Source organism: Marmota marmota, unplaced genomic scaffold (genome assembly GCF_001458135.2).
Source record: "Marmota marmota marmota unplaced genomic scaffold, marMar, whole genome shotgun sequence".
NCBI lineage: Eukaryota > Metazoa > Chordata > Mammalia > Rodentia > Sciuridae > Marmota > Marmota marmota.
In genome coordinates, this window is record NW_026000261.1 from 11,063,481 (window position 1) to 11,084,165 (window position 20,685).

General features: G+C 38.5%; 1 long non-coding RNA gene across 1 annotated transcript; it reads right to left on the reverse strand.

Moving 5' to 3' along the window:
- Positions 1–8,399: 8,399 nt before the first annotated feature.
- LOC125614279 lies at positions 8,400–20,385 on the reverse strand. The gene is made up of 2 exons (XR_007344886.1): positions 19,567–20,385; positions 8,400–13,314 (listed from the first exon to the last, which is right to left on the reverse strand). It is a non-coding gene; the product is annotated as an uncharacterized LOC125614279 (long non-coding RNA).
- Between the last annotated feature and the right edge of the window lie 300 nt (positions 20,386–20,685).

Genomic DNA, 20,685 nt, shown 5'->3' on the forward strand with positions numbered 1-20,685 from the left:
GGACACTACATTTAAGTGGCATCATATAACATTTGGTCATTGGTGTCTGGCTGCTTTCACTTAAAATAGTATGTCAAAGGTTCGTTCTTGTAGAATGTGTCAGTTTCATTCTTTCTAATGTCTGGAAAATACTCTCGTATATGAGTATACCACTAGTTGTTTATCCCTTCATCTGCTGATTGTCATTTAGGTGGCATCCACTTTTTGGCTACTCTAAATAATGATGCCATGTGCATACATGACTATTATGAATAATAATGGTACACATGACTTTTTGTGTACAAGTGTGTTTTCATTTCTTCTAGGTGTGAATCTAGGTGTGGAATTGCTGGGTTATATGATACCTTCTCTTCAGCCATTTGCAGGACCTGCCAAAGTGTTTTGCCCCTGGCAGTGATGAGGAGAACAAGCTTAGTCAAATGTTTTTGTCATGATTACACTGGGGTTGTGGCTTTTGAGAAAGAATACCACTGAGTTAAATTGCCCTTCTCATCACATCATATCTGGGAGTTCATGATACACAGGTGACACCACTAAGGTAAAGGGAAGAGGCACCATGCTTGGTTCTCTGCTGCAGGGAGGGAAAACACAGGAGGAAGAGAGATTAACCTCTTCTACAGTGGGAGTCCTGACATATTTGATACAGACCTTCCACCAGCAACTGAAGGTGTCCAGGCTGGCACGTTCTCTCCCTGGCTCTGGTAGTGGGCCTGGTGGGCAAACTCTTTGCTATCTAGCTCTGTGGTTAGGAGCATGTGCTTCGTAGTCACACATGTCCATAAACAGGGCACTACCCACATTGTCATGAGGGTTAAATCCAGCCACATACCCTAAGAATATGGCATTGGGCTCAGTTAAAAATTGGCTCCTAAGCCCTGGCTTGATTTCTGTCTACAGCTAGAGACTTATATGGCTTCCTCAGCCCCCTTACTGAGATCCCCTTAACCAAACGGCAGGACACAACACCTTGGGATTCCCTTCACAATCCTCCCTGAATCTCCTTTTTTTGGTAAAGCTAGGACTTCTGTATTGAAGGTCATTTAATAAATAACATCTGCATTATACTCTCATGTATAACTAATTAGAACAAGTAAAAAATAATACCATAATATGAGCCTCTAATGACTGATAACACCCATTTGCCACCAACACTGTATCCATTGCTGCTTTATTCCACTAAGAACAAGTCCTACCCGCTTTGGTTTTCTGTGCCAATCTGATCTGCTCATTTCCCCCTGACCTGCCAGGTTGCAAGAGAGCTCTCTAAAGGTGAATAAACTTGCACATTCACAGGCCTTATCCACTACAGTTACCAGATTTAGCAAATAAAATATAAGATGCCTCATTGAATGTGAATTTCAGGTAAACAAAATTACATTGCATTCCACATCCAGTAAAAACTTATTCATTTTTTTAAATCCAGAATTCATATTTAACTGCATTTCCTCTACTTCATCTGGCAACCCTGCATAGGGAGAGCTCTTTTTCTAACCAAGGTGTTCCATGCAACAGTCCTAGCTGAACTCCAAGCAGATGCCAGCACCAGCCTTCATCCATGTGAGAAAGGTCTCTGGATATAACAGTTGAGTGGAGCCTCCACATGCCTGAAGCACTAGGTGACAGACAGCACATTTAGCAGAAAATGCCCACTTGATCCCAGTCACCAGAAATAAACTACTTACAAGGAAAAAGAGGTTAATTTATCTCATAGTATTGAAAGTTGAAGGAATGGCACTTCTTACAGATTTGTATTGGTGAAGGTCCTGTGGCAGATGGCAGGGGCAGGATCATGTGCAAGAGCAAGATTACACCTGGAACAAGGAAGCAGAGAGAGCTGCATGGGCCAGGCCAGCAATCCTCTCCTAAGAACTCAAGGACTCGCACCTCTGAGAAGACACAGTTAACCATGGCAGTTGGTGGAAGGCTCAGACTTGACACAGGAAGAGTATTTAGTGGCCCCTTAAAGACTTGAGCCTTTAAAAGCAACACCATAGGGAGTCGGCAGACACATAAAAAGAAGAGTGTGGGCCTGCCACCTCTGAAGAGCAGAACAGAAACGTGCTCTTAAAGGGGCTGCTTACTACTAATGTTGCAGGCAGTTCAAAGACCCCCCTCCTTAAACCCAATTCTTGCATAAAATTCAGAAATATTTCAGACATGTCCCTCATATTAACAGGCATCAGTTTGTTAGAATAGATGGGAAAGGGGATAAGGGAGCGAGCAGGTCCTCTCAGAGAATAAATGGATATCATGCCTCTCTTGCACTCCAGTTTTATTGGGGGATCCCAGAGAAGTTTCCAGAGAGTCCCACCAAGGTTCACCTCTTGAATTTTGAATGACAGCAGAAGTACATGAGACATTCAAGTCCCTGTTGCCATGACAACAAGAGGTCATTTTGGCCGATGCTGCCCGATTCCAATTGGATTCACCTTATCTCCCTGAGTTCTAGAATCTGGTGTTATAAAGATCACAGAAGTCTCCCCCTTCAGGTTAGCTTGCATTCTTCTCATGGACATCATTTCAGACCTGCATTTCTTCTGCAGATAATAAGTAGTTTGCTAAGGAATGTGACATATCCTGTCCACTTAAGCCAGGCAGGGCTACAGGTAAATTGCTTCTGGGAAAATAAAGCATGTGGGGGTCAGCACATTAGACCCATTTTATAGAATTAGTCCCTTAACCTCATGTTCCCAGCACACACATCTGTCTGTCCCTATCATCAAGAGACTTAAAGGGATGGCCTGGATTGTGGGCTCCCTGTTTCTCTTTACAGTCTCAGCCATCATGTGAATCATTCTTGCCATACAACAGGAGTGGGTGTGTACAGAGGTTAGATGTGTTTTAGTCATGGATGTTCCTCCACATGGAAGAAAATATCAGGAATAGAGGATAAGAATTCCCCAGAATAAACTATTGTATGGTTGATTTGACTAGGATTCTACCCAATAAATGCATATGTCATTATAGATCTGCATCCCAGATATAACTCGAATGTCATTTTTGGTGTTCCTAGTTCATTTAGACCCATGACTATGGACAGCCTCTGAGTTTCTGCTACAGATGGCAAACTACATAGGATGGTATGTGAGTTTTACATGTTCCTCTCAGAAGGCTAGCTCAACTCCAAGAGCCCTAGGAGTCATCCACCCCAGTTTGTCTGTATACTGATGATACTCTAAAGTCATTTTTAAAGTTGATACTATCGCTGCTCACAAGGACATACATTGTTCCAACAACCTGGACTGAGTGCTTCCAATTGCCAGGATCCCACCAATGTCCTCTAATTTTTGGGTATCCTGAAGGGTGACAGTGTTTTGCTTTAAGGGAAAGAGAAAGAGACAAAAGGAAAGATTTCATAGAAGGCATTTCCTAAGTACAGGAGCAGCCTGTGTGTTCCAGTGGCCATAGAAACCTGACTTCATTTTGGCGACTGTGACAGATTGACTTGCTCTGGTTTGGGAGCAGTGTCTAGCCTCAAGGTGTTTGGACTCAGCAGATGGTGTGGGGTTCCCAGGGTGGGAGCTAAGCCTCCTTGGGGTGTGAGGAGATGAAGGGATCCCAGACCCAAGTCGTCTTGTTCCTGGGGACTCACTGCCCCACTGAGATGTGGGACCCTGCTAGACCCAGTTAACATGTTGTCCCGTGTGGTTTTTTTGTGATCCTAAGTGCCTGTGTATTTAGAAAATAGAAGGAGACACAGTAGATTATAATCAGGGGAGTAAGGGTTAAGAGGAAGAGAAGAAAATGAAAGAACTGGGGAATAGAGTTGACCAAATTATGCCATGAACATGCATGAATATATAACAATGCATTCCAATTTTATATGTAATTGTAATGCACCAATTAAAATAAATAAGTCAATTGAAGGAGGACAATAGAGTAAAGGAACAGGCTTGGGGGAGTGAGGAGGCATGAAAAGGGGATAATGCTGGGATTGAACTGCAGAGAACTGTTTGATGCGTTCATGAATATGTGCAAATGAACACCACTATTAAGTATAACTACAATGCAGTAAAATTTTTAAAAATTAGTTTCCCCCCAGAGTCCTCCAAAGGTGAATATTGAGCTTGTTTTTGTGTGTTTCAATTTTTATTGTGTTACTAGTAACATCATCAACTAATACATGCTTATGTATTTGATGTGTTTTAATTCATTGTGTTCATTATTTTCTGTTATGTTCAAAATGAAATGTTTGTCTGGTAGGAACCATTTCAGCTTTCTTACCTAGTCTTTGTGATAGAATCTCTAGTGTGATAGTTTGGTCCACACTCATCTAGGATGGTATGTGAGTTTTACATAGAGTCAGAGTCAGCCATTTCCCCACAGGGCTTGGCTCCTTTTAGTGGGAAATGGTTTAGAGGATATTGTCAGGGTCCTCAAACTGCTCATCGCTCCTGTGTTGCTCATTGTTTCTTATCCTTTTCAGAGCTCATAACCAGTGAGTGTCTATTATGTTTGTAAGAAAGTGGACATCATCTGCTACCATCCTGGGCTGCAGGTAATCATTTTTTGCAGCTTTGATTTCAACTGTCCAATTTTTAATAAGATAATCAAATATAGTATGTATATTAGTTTTCTTTATTCACAGGTGATTGGTGGCATATTCTATTTTTTTTATACCGGGGATTGAACCCAGGGGCCCTTAACCACCAAGCTACATCACCAGTCCCCACCCCTCTTTTTTTGAGACAGGGTCACGCTAAGTTGCCTAGGGCCTCACTAAGTTGCTGAGGCTGGCTTTAAATTTGTGATACTTCTCCCTTAGCATCCCAAGCCACTGGATTTACAGGCATGCCCTGCTGAAACGTGGCATATTCTACTACTTGAGCATTATCCAATGGAAATTTCTTCAGAAATGAAAATGTTCTCTATCTGAACCTTCTGTATCCAAAATGTACAAGGTGATTTTCACTGGCTACCTGTGGCTGTTTAGCCCACGAATCATGATGAGTGTCATTGAGAAACTGAGTTATAGTTTTACTTAAATATGAGGAGGATTACAAGTTCAAAGCCAGCTTCAGCAATTTAGCAAGACCCCATCTCAAAATAAAGTATAAAAAGGACCGGGTATAGGGCTAAGTGGTTAAGAATCTCTCGGATGAATCCCTAATACCATAAAAGAAAGAAAGAAAGTAGAAAAGAAAAAAGAATTAGAATCACTGTTTATAGGTTCACAAGCTGGGATTTAAGTGAGTTATTATTTTCCATAATGCAGGTGTGTTATTGCCATCTTGTGACAGAATCTTGAACTGCATCTTGGAAACAGCTGAGGAGGAAGGAAAGCAAGAGAGACTGGCTCTGGCCAAACATATCCTACAGAGATTTCTGGAAGTTTGTGTATAAAAAGGGGAATTTCCAGTGTGTAGGGATATTGAGGGCCTCCAGATAGAAAGTGAAGTGTATCATTACCGGGAGGAGAAGCTCTATGTGAGAAAATCAAAAAGATCCTGTTTTGGGGCATTGAAACTTCTGGATAAATAGGTGGAGATATACAGACAAAAAAGATTCTATATCAATTATGATCTTTGTAACACAATTTTCTCCATAATATGGGTATCTTTCCAGGAAAATATATTTCTTTGATTGCATTTTTAATCTTCAACAAAATTTCAGGCTTCTCCCCCGCTTCGTGTGTTTCATTGTGGATGCCCAGAATTTCATTAGTACGGAAGTAATGAATATTTATTTCCTTATGCAATATTTCTATGACAAATAATAGCATAACTGACATGCTATTAACACTACATATACACATGCACACACTATATATGCATGTACGCCTAGGCTAATATATTCATAATCATTTCTATTAACACAATGACTTCTAAATGCTCTGACTAATTTATATTCCTAACAGTGAACATAAAAGTACATATTTCTCCACACGTAAGAGATAATAGATTCATAGCTAATCTGATAGTAAAGGAATCTTACATCATTGTTGTTATTATTAGTTGCTTTGCTGCTTTGTAGAATTCTATCCTATGGAAAAAAAATAATATACTTTACAACACTATGTTATTTAGGGTGTTTTGTGGGGGGGTGTATGTTTATTTATTTTTTATTTGTTCATTTTAGATACACATGACAGTAGTGTACTTTGACATATTATACATACATGGAGTAAACTTATTCTAATTAGGATGCCATTCTTGTCATTGTACATGTTGTGGAGTTTCACTGGTCATGTATTCACATATGAACATGTGAAAGTTATGTCCAATACATTCTACTATCTTTCCTGTTCCCATCTCACTTCCCTTCCCTTCATTCCCCTTTGTCTAACCTGATAAACTTCTGTTTTTCTATCCTTCACCCTTATTGTGTGTAAACATCTACATATCAGAGAGAATATTTGACCTTTGATTTTTGGGGATTGGCTTATTTCACTTACCATGAAAGTCGTCTCCATTTACATCCATTTACCAGCAGATGCTATAACTTTATTTTCCTTTATGGCTGAGTAATATTACATTATGTATGTGTACCACATTTTCTTTATCCATTCATCTGTTGAAGGACCTCTAGGTTTGTTCCATAGTTTAGCTAAGGTAAATGGATGTAGCTGGAGAATATCATGCTAAGTGAAATAAGCCAAACCCCAAAATCTAAATTTTTTTCCTCTGATAAGCAGATGCTAATCCATTATGTGGAGGAGGATGAAGGAACATTGGATTGTGCAGAGGGGAGTGAGGGGAGGGAGGGACTGTAGGGATGGGAAGGACAGTGGTATGAGACAGACATTATTAACCTATGTACATGTATGATTACACTACCAGTGTGACTCTGCACCATGTTCAGCCAGAGGAAGGAGAAGTTGTGCTCCATTTGTGTACAATGTGTCAAAATGCATCCTACTGTCATGTATAACCAATTAGAACAAACTACAAAAACAATTTAAAAAGGTTACTCTCCAATTATGATCTCTGAAATGCAAAGTTTCCCTTAATATGGGTATCTTTCCAGGAAAATCATTTATATGATTGCATTTTAAAGTTTCAACAAAATTTCAGGTATTTTCCCCCTTTCACTGGGTGTTTCTCTGTGTGGATGCCCCCAAATTTCATTAGTATCAAAGTACTGAAAATTTAGTTCCTTTACCAGTTTTTCTGTGAGAAATAAGAATATATATATATATATATATATATATATATATATATATATATAATCATAATGATAGCAATGATGTAATTATGTGGTTATTATATGTAATATATATTACATATAATATATGTAATATATATATATTATATATGTAATATATATTATTATATATGTAATATGTATATTATATATAATAATATTTATTACATATATAATATATATTATATATGTAATATATATTATGCTAACACTATATATATTTACATATATATATATAATATACACACATGCAAAGATAACCCATAATACATATACATATATACATTTATGCAACTATATTTGTAAGCATTTCTATTATCAAAATGACTTCTAAATACTCTTACTCAGTTATATTCTAAACTGGAAGCATGAAAGTACCTATTTCCCCACACATGAGGGATAATAGGAATCATTGCTAATCTGATAGTGAAGGAATCTTACATCATTGTTATGACTTGTTTTTGCTACCTTCTAGAATTCCATCCTGTGGAAGTAAATAATCAATGTTCAAACTGTGATATTTGGAGTGTTTTGATAGTCCCTGTTGTCAACCCTGTGTGTGTGGCGTTTTCAGAGTGACATTGCTAAAAGGCACATTTTCTGGTTCAGTTTACACCACTGATTGTAAGGTGAGATGAATGTGGAGCGCAGCAAACTGTCTTGGAGAATTTGAATATGACAACAGAACTTGGCTTCAATAGGTGCATGTGTGTGCCATATGTATGTGTGTGTGTGTGTGTGTGTATGTGTGTGTGTGTGTGGGGGTATGTGTGCACACACACACTAGTCTTCTTTTTGTCCATTCATGGCTTTGTGTCTTGTTTGGACTCCCTTCATGCATTCAGGTACAGAAGTCAAGGAAGGGAATTCTCATCATGGCATCCTTATAACCTGAGCCTTATTGACATTCTTCATTTCATCCTGAATATCAACTTCAGAAAGAGAAAATGTTGGTGCAAAGAGTGTGCACCTTTGGAGCCCTCTAATAAGTGATGCCATCCTGACATTCATAAAGTTGGTGCTGCTTGGACTTCCCAAGCTGTGGAGGAGTAAGGAAAGTAACAATGCTGATAGTCTGTCACAGAGGACAGGCCTTGGACCCTGTAGAGGACCCCCTGTCAAACCTGTGCTGCACATGGAAGTGATGAGGTGTAAGTTGGCTTTTATACAAATGAGCAACCCAAGGGAACATGGGTGGTGGGAGGGAGAGGGGACAGTCATTGCTTGGAATTACACAGGTCATTGAGTCAGCAGGGTAGGATACAGCCGCAGTTTTATTTATATTCATGTTTATCAAATACATGTGCATCAAAACATGGTAAGAACAAAGTTTGAGTGTTTTGCAATACAACAGAAGCTCACACCAATATTGTATTTTTAACAGATTTCTTGCAGTATAATTTAAAAACAATATAATTATCCATGTACTCCTTCTAAAGGTACAGCTTGATGGTTTTTGGTATAAAGTTGAGGAACAGAGTGTTAGATATTTCCATCACCCTATAATGTGGTATCATTCTCAACACAGTTAAACCCTGATCCTAACCTCAGCCCCAAGAAATGCATGTCTGTATCTCCAGATTTGCATATTCCATACATTTTATACAAATGGAACCACACAATGCTTGGTCTTTTGCTTCTTGCTTCTTCACCTGTTTTCACGGTTCATCCCTATTATAACATATTAGTATTCCATTCCTTTAATTGATGAAAAATATAGTACTCCATTTTATTTGTCCATTTATGAAGAGGAAAACACGTGGGTTATTTCCACTTTTTGGCTGTTATGAAAGATGATGATGCTACATACGTTCCTGTGTCAGTTTATATGTAGACATGGGTTTTCATTTATTTTGGTTGTTTGCCTAGGAGTGCAATTGATGACACATGAAAACTCCCTGTTTAATGGTGAGAACCACTGCCAGACGGTTTTCATGGCCTTGGCAGCCTTGAGGATCACCAACTTAGTCTGTTGTTTTCCTCCTGTTTAGACCATGGGTTTTAAGGGGAAATATCAGAGATGTGAAGTGCCTCCTCATCACATTCTCTCTGGGAGGACAGGATATTCACATAAAATCGCTGGTGATGCTAACCTTCATCACTTGGTTAAGGTGATGTTTGCCAAGGTTCTCAAGTGGACAGTGACTGTGTTCTATCTGCTTACTGTTGTCTTCACAAGTGAGTCACTAAGTCAGTTCTCCCCTCAGGAGTTGGGATGAGAATTAATATGGAGGGCAGGTAGCTGCATATGTTATCTGGCATTATTGGATGAAGCTAGTTTGTCTCCTATTTCCCATTTCTTTATTAACTCAGATATTTGTTTTTATCACTTTGGATTTATGCACTCTTATTTTATGGGTTGTGTCATTTCACTTGAAGGAAAGGCCAGCATCCTGATTTTTGTGATGCATCCTGGAATGTGCTTTTCCAGGGAGATCAGAGCACTCAGATTCTTGGCAGCATCGGGACACAAAGCTTTAGTGAGATTCCAGGCTCCACTACTGAGCAGGCATCAACAACACAGTTTTAATGATTGAATTGAGCTTTCCCAACTTCCCACAACCCAATCTTGTTACCATAATTACAGCCATCTTCCTTTCTCCCACATCCACTTTATGAATACTGTTCTCATTCCCAAGATATCGAAAGTAGCCCGAGATAAAACCTATCCGCCTGGAGACATGCTGTCTCTCCCTGTTCTCTCATTGAGGGATAGGAGACAACTTACTGGCCCCTGAGATGGGGACATTCTGGTTTCCCTGTTCCTCCTCTGAGAGATAGGAAAACTGCCTGTCTCTGTTCCCAAGAAACAAACTTTCCTTCCACAAGATCAGGGGATGCTTACTATATCCGTCAACACTAAACCTGCCCCTGGTGCGCGACCATGATTCTAGCCTACAAAAGGTAACATTCAAGGGGGAGTTGCTACTGCTGTCCCTCGCTTACTGCTGCTGTCCCTCTCTTTGTACAGAGCAGCTCTGTAAGGCTCCTGACAATAAACCCACTTTCATTCCCAGGTAAGTGTGTGATCAGTCCTGCGTCACTTTTTTTTTTTTTCAAATCTGAAGTATAGATTTAATAACAAATTACTTAAATAAAGATTCAGGTTGGAGGAGATAATATTTAGGGTATCATTTTGTTATATTAGTTTTAAAAATTTAAATCTTATCTTCCAGATCATCTGTTTAGAGGAAACACCTGTTATTTCGATTTACTCTCTGTCCAATATCATTAAGCCCTAGTGGCCCATCATCAATGTGAAGTCTTTGGGGATATAACACTTTTCATCATTTTATTATCTCCCCATTTAGACATTTTCATTTTTGTAAACATTCTGCCCTGCCGCAGTCTGGCTGGGCACAATTCAGGAGCCACTTGTCAAAAGAAACGAACTTTATTTTTAGAACACACACACCACACCACACAGCTCTTCAGGAAAAACCCCCTTCGGCTGTGGCTCTCAACACTGCCCAGAATATGAAATGTTTATATCATAGATGGACTGTTAACTATGTGTTCTGGTTCTTTGTAGTGTCACAAAACATTATAATATGTAGCATCCCCCTACCCCTGAGAACCTGTTTGAAGCCTCTTGTGTGTAGTATCATCCTGTTGAGAATGCATGTGACATTTCAATGAGAGTAACTGTGTGATCCCATTCCTGCTACTTGATGTGTGGCACTGGAATTCTTCCTTAGCCATTATTGGTCTAAACTTGATCATTTGTGAAAGGGGACTCACTATGCCCTCCTTACAAAATGTGTCAGTGAGAAATCCTCTTTAGAGTACATGGTATGAAGTTACATTTCAGCCAATGTTTGTCCTGCCTTAAATTTCTCCTCTCCCAGAGAAGTGACTACAGTTATCCAAACCAAAGAGCACACCTGCCCTGGAGACTACTGGGAAATTTAGCAGAAAGCAGCATCAAATATTCACATTTACATCATGAATCAAGCTTGGGGCCATCTCAGTATTGCAGGAGGGCCTTCCTGAGAACCAGAAAGAGGATTAAACCATTTAATTTATTCCGTATCATTTTCTGTCCACTTATTTGATATTCTAATTTGATGTTAGGGAAATAGTTTCCCACTAATCCCCAAATGAAAGAAGAGTGAAGATAAATAGGAGGCAGGAATCATAAACCCTTGACACACATACTAGTCCCATTACCACCTACAGAAGTCTAAACTGGTATTTCATCTGCACCATCAATGTCTTCAAAGGGAGGTTATTGAGTTCTCACTTGGACACAATGTTATTATCATTATTTTTAATTTTGAGACAGTATCTCACTCCGTTGCTTAAGGCCTGGCTAAGGTGCTGAGGCTGCCTTTGAATTTTGGATTCTCCTTACTCAGCCTTCATAGTAGCTGAGATCACAGTTATCCACCAACCCTCCAGGATTGTGAATTCATTTAAAGCCAATAAAATTCCAGTAACACACAGTTTTTTTTTTTTTTTTTCCAACAAGCTGGGCAGAGCACTCCCTATTGCGTGCATCCCCACATACTCTACCTAACTAGTAGGCTTTCTCAGGTGGCCTGAAGTTATTTTGCTTTAAAGGAGAAAGAAGGTCCAGAAGAGAGGACTATGCAAAACATATCCTGAGTATAGAAGTAGCCTGTGTATCACGGTTGCCATAGTAACCTGACAACATCATGTCGACTATGAGGACATTCTAAAGGCTACCAACTTGTTCAAGAGCACGGTACCACCTCCAGGTGTTTGGACTCAGCAAAGTGTGTGGGTGCCTCATGGTGGGGTTTGAACCTCCCTAGGGTGTGGGGAGACAAAGGAACCCCAGATGCATGTAGCTTAGTTCCTGTGCTCGGAGACAAGACCCAACTGATTGGAGAGGGAAAGAGATGTGGGATCCTCCTGGTCCCAGGAAGCATGATGTGTTCTTTATGGTTATTGTGGGATCATAAATACCTGTATGAATTTAGCTACTTCTTGCTCCTTTTCAGATTTGTTGTTCGAGGAAGAGAGATGAGTAGAAGAGAAGGAAAAGGCCCTGGTGAGAAGCCCATTGTAACTTCTGTTGTTTTGAACACTACCCAGTTGTACTAGTGCCTTCTTCTGGCTTTGGGACTCAGTGCTCAGCTGCCAGGTAAGGGAGGGAGATGTGGAATCAGGGAGTGTGGTGCCCTGGGCCAGGGTGTCCTAGACCTACTTCAGGAGTTTGGACTCATCTGAGGGTGTGTGCAGAGTTCTCTCCATTACTTGTGTCTGAGCCTAACTCCTCTAATTAGTGCACTTTCTCAAGTGGTGGCCTGAAGAACGAAGAAGGAGTTTTGCTTTCAGAGAAAGGTGAGGGGTATAAAGAGGAGGCCTGTTTAGCAGTATTTCTGGGGGCTGGGGCTCAGTGATAGAGTGCTCCCCTATCAAATGTGAGCACTGGGTTCCTTCCTCAGCACCACATTAAGATAAATAAATTATATATATGTTAGAAAGAGGCATTTCTGGTAAGGCGCACCAAACTGAGCATCATGGTTGCCATAGAAATCTGATGTCCTTATGGTGACTATGATGACATTCTGAAGGAGACCGACTTGCTGTGGTTTGGGAGAAGTGTCCTGCCTCTAGGTATCTGGACTCAGTGGAGCGTGTGGGTGCCTCTTGGTAGGAACTGAGCCTCCGTGGAGTGTGGGGACACAAAGGGATCACAGACCTAAGTTGCCTCATTCCTGCTCTGGGCCTCGTTGCCGAGCTGACATGAAAGGGAGAAAGACGTGGGGCCCTCCTGGCCCCAGACAGCGTGATGACCTGCTCCAGGGTGTCCCTTGTAAAGGTGGGGTGCTGGATGGTAAGAAAGGGAACGGCCCTCTGTAACCCAGTCTCTCCTCTGTAAAATGAGAGCAAGAGTGCTCAGCCACAGGACTGCGGGGACCTTCAGGGATAACACACATGTTAAGCCCCATTGCTCTGTGGATATCGTGGGCTCACGAATGCTCATTTCATTGCCTAGCATGTTTCCAAGGATATGGTTACTCCAAAAATGCATAGTAATTTCTGGATTCTGTCCCCGTGCACAGCTCTTCCTCTGGTGACTGAGCTCCTATCAAGAGTCTGAAGAAGACAGTTTCTCCGGATGTGGGTCATGAGGGCTGCTGAAATGTCTTCTCCAGATCTGAAGGGCAGCATGCTCAGGAGACCTTCAACACTTCCATCCTGGTAAGAGATAATGCCTGACTTAAGTGATTTCATAACTCTGAACAAAGAGTATGTGGTCTAACTAAAAGGAACAAACAAAAAAATTAAAAAGAGTATATTGTAGAATAGCACACATAAGGTTCACAAAATAGCCAGAAAATAAAGAAGCTACTTTGATCTTATCCATAAAGAGGTTTAGCAGTTGGAATTGGCCTTCAGAAGCTGCCATGCTTCATAGTAGTCCTTGAGGCCATATTAGTGATGAGTTTCATTGTCACAAAGTAATGGATATTTCTGTAAGGAATTTGCTGCTTAACACACATATGCAATAACTATGTTTTCAACAAATCTCACGTATCTCTCATATGTGTGCAGAAATATGTAGTTGATGACAAGGAAGGTCCTTGTAGAAATTTGAAATTGTCAGTATAGTTTTATCCATTGTTTAATGATTATTTTTAAGTCAAAACTGCCCCAAGAATGAATTTAAAATGTCACTTATGAGAAATTAAAAATTTTAAAGTAACAATTACTTTTGTGTTTGCCCTATTATAGTGATACCCAGTAACATCTTTCAAATGACCAGGTTCTCTTAAGTACTATTATGATTATTTTCCCAGAACATCACATTTCCAGAGCATTCTCCCCTCATTATGCTGAGCCTGGGGAAACACTGATGTTAACAGATTAGTTTTGATTTCTTATATTTTATTTAAATGGAATCAGATGGCTCCTATTTTTTGATTGGCCTTGTTTTATTTAGCTTACATATTTGTTTTAGCTTTTAAAATTGTCTTAGCCATGAACAGATGAAACAGCAGCAGCATTATTTATGAATATTTGAAAAAGTATTTCTTGAATACACAGTACATACTATCCATTACAGGAAGATTTGTATGCAAGAAACACAGACATTCCCAGTTCTTTTGTGAAACATCTAAATATCCATTTTACATACACTGAAGGAGAAACACTTAATGGGTTTATCTTCAAATTTAAGATTATAATAAATATTTTACAAATGAATAAAACACTTTGGAATTATTAAACTTTCCTCAAAAAAAGATAATATGTGGAGAGAATGTATTTGTTCCCATCCCTGAATTTTGATATGTTGTAGCCCTAATTCCCATGGGATATTATTTGAATGTATTCCCTGTAAGTTTAGATGAGGCCATGAAGGTAGCCTTATAAGAACATGGATATGAGTTATCTGTCACTCAGCCACATGAGGATGCTGCAAGTAGGCAGTAAATGCACACTAGCATGAGGTCCAAGGGACAATAATAATATCAATAGTTTTCCCTGTTGTAAAGCAAGATTTTGGGATTTTATGATGATAAAAATTAAACCAAAGCATTGGCATGGGTCCCAGATATTTTTTGTACTACACATTTAATACCAAAAGTAAGAAAATAGATTAATAAATCATAATCAATGAATATTTTCATTTCAGTAATTTAAAAAGCAGTATTCCATGTACCACAAATATTTAGATGTAATTTCTCTCATTATTCACTAAAATGTAAATTTGTATCCTAATTACTGAAGAATTTATTAAGTAGATCATTTTATTTCTAATGGTATCGGTCTTCAGCAGAAACCTTTGCTAGCTATTATAGATTACATGTTTCAGATTTTGGGGGAGAGGTTAGAATTCACAAGAATATATTTTACTTTGGACTATCATGCACGTCTTCCACTTGGAAACAGTAATACCTTTCTACACAGTGTCCTGTGATTCCAGGACAATGCTACAATGAGGGGATTTCTGCTTAGAGTTTGTTCACAATTTGGCTACTGATACTGCTTCCTTCTGTTTTCGCACATTTTTAAAATTGAGAGGAAATGCATATAACATAACATTTTAATCATTTAAAATTGTACAGTTTTGTATACACATCACACTATTGAATTTGTTATGGTGTATTATGTCCCAAGATATGGTCTGCTTCAGTGAATATTTCATGTGAGCTTGAGAAGAATGTATAATCTGCTATTTTTGGATAAAGTATAAGTGTTCTAAAATTTATAATGGGGTCATATCCCAATAAGCCCCCATAAGCTGAAACAATCCAAAATCTAAGGTGCATTAATATAGCTAAATGACTGAATATCATAACTTTGTCTAGGCATCTTTTTTCATTACGGGGGATTGAATCAAGTGGCATTTAAACACTGAGCTATACTCCCAGTCCCTTTTAATTTTATTTTGAGATAGGGTCTCAGTAAGTTTTTTAGGGCTTGCTAAGTTTCTGAGGCTAGTCATGAAATTGTGATTGTCCTCCCTCAGCCTCGTAGACATTTGCATTTCAGGCATGCACCACCGTGCCTGATTTATCTAGCTATCTTAAATATATGCAGTGAAGTTATATTAGCCTAAGGTTTAGCAAAACCATCTATTAAAAATTGTTTTATGATAAGGTTTTGAAAATCTCATGTAGTTTTATTGAATACTGTACTGAAGGTAAAAGAATAAAAACAAAAACAGAATGATTGTACGGGTATGCCTCCGGACCATCAGTCAAATTCAGAGGCGAAAGCATTTTAAGTTAGAAACCATCTGCATTCTACAGATAGATACCAACGATGTCCAGGGAACTAATAATGCTTATGAATTCCACTGTGACCTTATTGATTTTTTACCTTTTTGGGTCTTTCCATTTCTCCTAATGAGGGTACTGTTGACAACAGGGATATTCTTTGTTCCACTAAGCTGGGCAGAGTTTTTCCCATTGCCTGAGTCTGAGCCTAGTTCCTCTAGTTAGTGTACTTTCTCAGGTGTCCTGAAGTTGAAGGTGTTTTGTTTCAGAGAAAGGAAAGGGGACAAAGAGGAGGCCTGTGCAAAGGCATTTGTGGTGCTTAGGACAAACCTGCAGTTGCCATAGATACATGATGTCATTTTGGTGACCATGTTAAGCAGGACTTGCTCTAGTATAAGAGCAGTATCAGGCCTCCAGGTGTTTGGATTCAGTGGAGGGTGTGGGTACACCGTAATGGCAGCTGAACCCTACCGGGGTGTGTGGATATGAAGTGACCCCAGTCCCAAGTCACTTCTTTCCTTCTCTGGGATTTGGTGCTCTGCTGACTCGAGAGGGAAAGAAATGTGGGACTCTCCTTGCCCCAGGCAGGGTGACCTGTGTGGTTATTGTGGGATCATCAGTGACTGTATGAATTTGGGCCACTTCTTATTCCTTTCAATTTTATTTTGATAGGATGGATGTGGAAAGAGGGTGAAAATGACCCTGGTGAGAAGTCCATTGTACATTCTGCTTATAATCACTATCCAATTGTACCAGTGCCATTGGTCACTGACCCAGTGCTAGTGTGGTGCCTTGCAAATATTTTCCCCATAAAGCATAGTAACGCTGGATTCAGTCTCCATCTGAACTGCTCTTCATCTGGTGACTGAGCTCATTTCAGTTGTCTGAGGAAGACAGTTTATGATGTGGGTCATGATGCCTGCAGAAGCTTCTATCCAGATCTGAAGGCTAGCAGTGCTCAGGAGACCCTGACACTTCCACCCATGGTAAGATATAATGCCTGGCTCAAGTGAGTTCATAGATCTGAACAAGAGCACATGGTGGACTAGCACACATGAGGTTCACAAAACAGCAAGAAAGTACAGAAACTATTTTGATTTCATCCTTTTGGCATCTTTGTAGATGGATTTTCCTTCAATCCTCATGTTTATGTTTTGTAGTAGCCTTTGAGGCCTATGTAATAATTTCCTCTTAGTCTGAAAGGAATGATTTGCCCTTCTTAAAGAAAGAACATTGAGCTTCTCCTGTACTGGCATATATATAAATTTTATATATATGTATATAATGTGGATCATATATATATATTTCTCTCTATAGAGTATAATGAGCATTTTTTTTGTGAATTCCAGTTCAAAATCTATTCTGAAAAACAATACCCTATAACTGGAAAGTTTTATGTTGCACATTATTAACTTCTTCAATAAATAGGGTAAAAAGATTATACTTTTATTAGCTGATACATAGGCATCTCTTAAATGGGTGTTGACAAGGCAGTTGCTTAGTCTCTTCCTTAGCAATCTGTGATTGTAACATGGATTCTTTCCTAGTAACTAGGGTTTTATCCATTCTAGAGTAAATTTAAATTTATAAATTTAATATAAATTTGTAAATATAAATTATAAGTAAACCACTTATAATCCAAGTGTTATATCAATAAGTTAGTTATAAGATTTTAAAATGTTAAAATATTAATGACATATGTGTTTGTTTTCTATAGTGATAGTCCACAAGTTCCTTTATATTAACCAGATACTCTTAAATATTATTAGGATTACATTGCCAGGATGTCATATTCTCAGTTCTGTGTCCGCCAGCCACCCTTCCCTCATTATGCCTGTCTCCAGGCAACCACTGATTTTTTGTCAAGAGATCAATTTTATGTCCTATAGTTTTCTATATATGGAATCACACAGGTTGTCTATTGGGATGGATGTGGGTCATTAAGGATATTCTTTTAATTTACTATTTGAATTATCTTTTTACAATGAATCTATGAAACGATAGATGCATCATTTCCTTACACCTTTGAAACTCTTTAATATATACTATCTGCTATGAGCAAACTTGTGTTGGGAAATTTGGAGTGTCTAATTCTTTTGTAGATCACCAAAATATCCATTTCATATGATCCAAAGAAGAAATACCCACATATTTATCTTCAGTGTCAGGAATTTAATAAATATTTATCCAATCAATATAACAAGTTGGAGAGATACAACTCTCCCAGATAAGAAGGCTAAGAACTAAATGTGTGTGTCTTCCAAATTCATGTGTTGAAGCCCTAGTCCCCAAGTAATGGTTATTCCAAGTGGGAGCTTTGGGAGGTCATTAGGTGTTAGATGAGGTCATAAGTGTAGAACTCCCTTAATGGTATTAGTACCCTTATTAAAACACTCATCAGGGAGAGAAATTTCTTCTGCTCTGTCTCTACCATGTAAAGATACAGCAAAAAAGACCTGTCTGCAAACCACGAAGGGGTCCTCACCAGAACAAATCTTCTAGCATCTTGATGATAGCCATATCAGCCTTTAGAACTTAGAAACATCTGTTTTGTATTTAAGCCACCTGGTGTATATTATTGTTATAGCAGCTATAAATGACTAAGCCAAGAGATAATAAATATGTTAGAATTTTTCCCAGTTGTAAGCAAGCTTTTGGGCTTTGATGATGATAAAAAGCACAAATTTTAGAAATGAATTAGGTTCACACTTTTTATTTCATACATATATATGTGAATCCAATAATAGAAATGTTAGTAGAAAAATAATAATCACATGAATATTTTTTAAATTCCAGTAATTTATTTTATAGTCATTTCATGTAACATATCTATTTATTTATTTACTTACTTTGGTACCATGAATTAAACTCAGGGGTGCTTAACCACCAGTCCAAATCCTCCAGCCCTTTTTACTTTTAAAAAATATTTTTGATTCTAGATGGACACAATACCTTTATTTTATTTATTTATTTTTCTGTGGTGCTGAGGATAAAACCCAGTGCTTCACACGTGCTAGGCAAGCACACACCACTGAGAAACAACCCTAGCCTCCATTTTTATTTTTTATTTTGAGATAGGGTCTTGCTAGATTGCATAGGCTTTTAAGCTGCAGAGGCTGGCTTTGAACTTCCAGTCACCCTGCATCAGGCTTCCGAGCTGCTGAGATTACAGGTGTGTGCCACCACACTCAGCCATGTAATATATCTTTAGATGTCATGTCTTGCCTATGTATCAGCTAATAAAAGTATAATCTTTTTACCCTATTTACTGAAGAAGTTAATAATGTGCAGCATAAAACTTTACAATTATAGGGTATTGTTTTTCAGAATAGTTTTTGAACTGGAATTCACAAAAAATATTTTCTATTTTCACCTTGTACAAATATACATATCTATAACTGAAACCAATGAACAATGCCTGACTCCCTGTGCCTCAGTATATATTTTATTTCATTCATATATAATCCCATGTTTAGAGTTCCCCTTTAAAATTATGACAATAACATACTAAATTGATTTTATAACCCAGTAATAGGCTGCAGTTGGCTATGTGATGACACTTCTATAGTTATCTTAAAGACATAGCTCAAAGTTCAGATACTGCTAGTTGATGGACCCTGCCTTCTGCCATATACGTGGGTGACTGTTAGTCTAGGTGCTCCTCCTCTGGGCCACTTTTGGCCATTCAAATGAAGGAAGGCTTCTGTTTGTAAACATGAACACCTACCTTTTTGTTCCTGTGGACATCATTTTCTAATCACGAATAACTCTTTTCAGCTTACAGCCTTCCCAAAGTTACATGACTTTCCCACTCTTCTTTGGCTTTGTTTTCATTCTCATCCTAGGGAAGAGCCACAGTGAGGGGAATTCTGCTCAGAGGTTTCACAGCCTGGCTGCCTAACATATCTACTTGCTTCTTTTTTCACTTTTAAAAAAAAATAGAGATAAAATTTACATAACATAAAATTCACCCTTTTAAATTATGCAATTATGTGGGGTTTAGAATATAAACAGTGTTGTACAATAATTGCCACTATCCAAATGTGTTAAGAAATGTTTTATGGCAAAGAGTGTGGTCTTTTTTCAATGACTATTCCATGTGAGCTTGAAAATGTGTATTCATCTATCATTGGATAAAGTAGTATGTAGGTGTCACTTATATTCACTTGATTGATGGTACTGTTATTTAACTATGTCCTCAGTAATTTACTGCCTGCTGTTCCAGAACTTTCCATTTCTTGTAAAGGGGTATTGAAGTCTCCAACTATAATATATAATAGTGGAACATCTATTTCTCCTGCAGTCCTTTCAATTGTAGCCTCACGGTTTTGACATATCCACATTGAGGATTGTAATGTCTGCTTGAATGACTGGCCTCGTATATTCTTTAATTCACATCTTTATCCATGTTTACTTTCCTTGTAGTTGAGTCAGCCCCGCTTGAAATTCATCTATCTTTTCCATTGTTCATTCGACTAATATTAAAATTAAAAAGGGGTATAAAGTCACATCATTCTAATATTAAGCATTTTTATATTTAATAGAGTTTCTTTTTTTTATCTTTTTTTTTAAATTTTTAAATTTTTTATTGTTGGCTGTTCAAAACATTACATAGTTCTTGATATATCATATTTCACACTTTGATTCAAGTGGGTTATGAGCTCCCATTTTTACCCCATATACAGACTGCAGAATCACATCAGTTACACATCCATTGATTTACATATTGTCTGTTGTGTTCTGCTGCCTTTCCTATCCTCTACTATCCCCCCTCCCCTCCCCTCCCCTCCCCTCTTCTCTCTCTGCCCCAACTACTGACATTCATTTGTCCCCCTTGTATTATTTT